Source organism: Lissotriton helveticus, chromosome 10 (assembly GCF_964261635.1).
Source record: "Lissotriton helveticus chromosome 10, aLisHel1.1, whole genome shotgun sequence".
Taxonomy (NCBI): domain Eukaryota; kingdom Metazoa; phylum Chordata; class Amphibia; order Caudata; family Salamandridae; genus Lissotriton; species Lissotriton helveticus.
Genome location: NC_136071.1, coordinates 213,367,956 through 213,372,102, shown reverse-complemented (window position 1 = coordinate 213,372,102; position 4,147 = coordinate 213,367,956). Strand labels below are relative to the sequence as shown.

The window sequence follows — 4,147 nt, the reverse complement described above, 5'->3', positions numbered from 1 at the left end:
TAGGGTGGTCAATCTCAAATCTGGGGAACTGGGTTTGAGGCTCGGCAAATGACATTCAACATCCTGTAATTCTGGGCAAAATCACTTGATCGCCCTGTGCCTAGCAAAAAAATGTGTCCTTGTGTAACGCAACTGGTGCTCATGTAAAGCACTCTAATACCTTTGGGTCAAGTTTGCGCTATGTAAAACTACAAAAAAGAAGCTGCCCCTCAAGCAGAAAGAATAGAAGCAGCGGCTTCTTGCACTGTGCATGGTGCCAATAGCTCTGAGTTTGCAGCGTGGGACAAACACCCAGCGCTAAAAATCAACACGAACAGTATGACCAAACGCTCTCTGCCGTTTGCGGAATTCTGCGAGCATGGCGGAGCTTTATGGTTACTTCACGGAGTTCCGTGTAGCAGAAAGCTGACTTGTGCTGCTGTGAAAAGCCAGGAAAGGCAATTTTTAAATCAATGCGTAAGATGAACTGAAGAATTATGAAAACCTTGAGAATAATAAATGGAGAACATTTTGATAAAAAGAAAATTAAAACATGATAAACTGGTTAAAGACTATAGATTCATTGATACATGTATGCGTGTGGCTGTGCAGCTTGTTTGGGGACCTGATAAGGCTCCTTTTCTTTCAGGTCTGACCAGAACATCAAATTTCAACCAGCCCGAAAGTGAGGGTCTTGGAGCATGTTGAGCCCAGGGTCCCACAAGACCACTGGTCTGGACCCTATTACGTAATGAAGTGCAAGAGTGATGTCATCTAACTGGTGGACTTCAAGGCTCCCTGGAACCCTTTAAGGGTCCTACATGTCAATTGCCTCAAACTCCACTTTAAGAGGTCTGAATTAGCAATGTTCCTGGTCATGGATGATGGGGTGGAAGAGGAGAGTAAACCTCTCCCTGACTTCCTTTCTTCCAAGGAGCAGAATGGGTCGGTGGAGGGTGTCAACCTCTCCCCTACACTGACCCTAGACCAACAGAGAGAGACTGCCACCAGTTGTTGGGTCAATTTCCCTTTTTATTCTCCCTTACCCCAGGACTCACCCATGATATTGACACTGGGGATACCTGTGAAGACCAAAATTTACAGGTTGTCTGATAAGGTGAGAGCCAACATTAAGAAGGAGGTTGCTAAGATGCTTGAGCTAGAGGCTATTGAGTTCTAGAACATCCCTTAGTCCAGCCCATTTGGGTTGATCCCGAAGGCTAGCCCTCCATGTGTGACTTTGGAATTTAGGTTCTGTGTGGATTACCATGGGCTCAAGATAGTCACCAAGACTGACGCACACCCCTTACCCAGAGCTGATGAGCTCATAGATCCGAAAGGAGCTGCCAAATTCCTCATCACATTTGATTTAATGTCTTGCTACTGGCAGATTGCCTTGACCATGGTGGCTAAAGAGAGGTCTGTGTTCTCTACCCTAGGAGGGGGGTACTTCAAGTACTAGGTAATGTCCTTCGGGTTGCAGAATGTCTCTGACACCTTCCAGAGGTTGGTCAACCAGGTCCTGGCTGGTTTGGATAACTGCAGTGCCACCTACCTAGACACATTGCGAGTTTCAGTTCTAGCTTGGAGGACCACCTATTCCACCCCAGAGAAGCGCTTCAAGTGATGTAAAGGGCAGGCCTGACTATCAAGCCACTAAGTGCCAGATAGTGCAGGGTTCAGTGGGCAACATGGGTCACCAAGTAGGAGGAGGCAAGGTGCAGGCCCTTCATGCAACATTTAAACCATTCTGGCTTGGGTATCCCCAAAGAAACAGATAGAGGTGAGAGCCTTCTTAGGCCTTACCAGTTACAACAAGAGATTTGTCAAGGGGTATGTCACCTTTGTTGTCCCTTGACAGAGCTAACTTCCATGAAACAGCCACATCAGGTGATCTGGTCAGAGGGATGAAAGAAAGCTTTTGACACCCTGAAGGAGGGCATGTGCACAGCGCTATCAGGGCCCCTGACTTCTCAGAAGAATTCATTGTGCAGACAGATGCCTCAGACATGGCACAGATGCTGTACTCTCAAAGCTAAACAAAGAGGGCCTGGATCAACCTGTAGCCTTCATCAGTAAACAGAACAGAGAAGGAGTGTGATTGAGAAGGAAGTCTTTATAGTGGTCCGGGCACTGAAGAAGCTGAGACCATACCTGTTTGGTGCTCACTTCCAGATTTAGACAGACCACAGACCCCTCAGATGGTTAATGCAGATGAGTGGTAAGAATCCTAAACTTTTGAAGTGGTCCATCTCCCTACAGGGAATGTACTTTACGGTGCCACACCATCACGGACCACCACCAGCAACGCTCTCCTTGCTCCCCGCTTTTCTCTCCACATGAACAGGTTTTTTGGCACAAAACTTGAGAAGGTAAAACTTCAGAGGGACTGATCCAGAACTATATCCAACCTGTGGTCCCTTGCAGTTGGTCTGAACTTTTGACTGTGGTCTGGTCCAGTGCGACTAGATGTCTCCTGTTGGGGCTTTATGCTTTTTTGTGTTATTTTTCAGTTTATTTTTCAAAAATGTTTAACTCCGGTTCCACTGATTGGATTTTTGTTGTTTTGTTCTTGTCTTATTAATAACATTTTTCTCTCTTTTCGTAACCTGGTGTAGGATCATTTTTGTGTGCTATAGTTACTGTTTTACTGTTTGAAGTGTTGCACAAATACTTAACACATTGCCTCTACGTTAAGCCTGACTGCTCTAAGCCAAGTTCCAGAGGACTGAGCAGAGGTTCATTTTGGGTGTACTTGTGCCTTACCCCGACTACGATTGTGGTTGCTGCCTGACCAGGGCTCAAACCCCAGTAAACCAATAACCCAATTTCTAATAGCCTTCTATGCCACAAAAGCTAGTATAACATACTATTTATCTTTCAAAAATAGTTTAATATCCAGATAACCCTGCCAAAGGTAACATGCTGAGAGTTCATCTCCTTGAACCAAATGTTGTGGAAACCATATTCAGGGAGTCTGAGGGTGAAAACATTTGTATTATATTTGACCTATTTAAAAATCTTCACACAACATGAATCTGCTTTTTGGAATTTATTGACTTCTTTGAAGTTCTGCTTTATCTTTATCCAATGTATGGTCATATAAAATAAACTGCTGCTGTGAGGTCACATGTAATTCATGTACAAAATGGATAATACTTGGAGAACAATTATTGTAATGATTTTGTTGGATGTTGCATGGTAGGAATGTTATAGATCCTCACAGATTCTGGAGTTTTCCTTCACAGAAATGTAAGGGAAATATTTGATTAAGGCAACATTTGGTGTTTGCAGGACATTCGGAGCAGAAAAAGGTATTGGGTAATCTATGCAAGCCACACCACCCCCACACTACCATAAGTACTGGGTTTTCAGAAATCTCTGGGTCTGGACGGTTTTCTTGGGTGTAGAACAAGACCTGGATTAAATACAACAGCTACCCACATTGATAGAATGGGCCAGTTTGCAGACAAAATCTTGATGTTTCCTTGTTGCTTTTTTGGCCTTTCATTTCATTGACAATAGAACAGTCACACAGGAAGGGTACTATTGATATTGTGAGAAGTGTATGAACAATGTGTGGTAAAACAATTGGTGAAACCAATACATTTCATTAGTGCGGTTTGCTTTAGCTTTCATTTTGCTGTGAAACTGTGCACAGCATGCAGCACAATACAGGAAAGCAAAATTAAATCTAACTTGGGACTCGAGCAAAGTAATTCCTTCACAATCCAAATTTGATTTAATAATAATAATCCTGAATTTATACAGCGCGTGGTTACACTAACCAGTGTGTCCCCGTGCTAGACGTTGGTCCCAGAATCCACAGTACAGTCTCCACAATCCCACACAATGGAACAAAAATATGGAACGCTTCACGAATTTGCGTGTCATCCGTGCGCAGGGGCCATGCTAATCTTCTCTGTATCATTCCAATTTTAGTATATGTGCTGCCGAAATTTTAGAAAAGAAAATGTTTCTGATGTTTTTACCAAAAGCATTTCTTTTTCCAGTTCTGTCGTCAATTTATTGAAGTTCACCGCACTGTGAAGGTAGTGCTGTGGACATCAATGGGTTGTCCTGTGCCTGAAAGTGGTTAAAACCCACCAAATCCATACAACAAGAATGGTGAATAAGCTGTAGTAATATAAGAACCACATTGCACTAA

At 43.4% G+C, this 4,147-nt stretch overlaps 1 non-coding gene across 1 annotated transcript; it reads right to left on the bottom strand.

Moving 5' to 3' along the window:
• Positions 1 to 3,838: 3,838 nt before the first annotated feature.
• LOC144786309 (U6 spliceosomal RNA) lies at positions 3,839 to 3,947 on the bottom strand. The gene has a single exon (XR_013602119.1). It is a non-coding gene; the product is annotated as a U6 spliceosomal RNA (small nuclear RNA).
• Between the last annotated feature and the right edge of the window lie 200 nt (positions 3,948 to 4,147).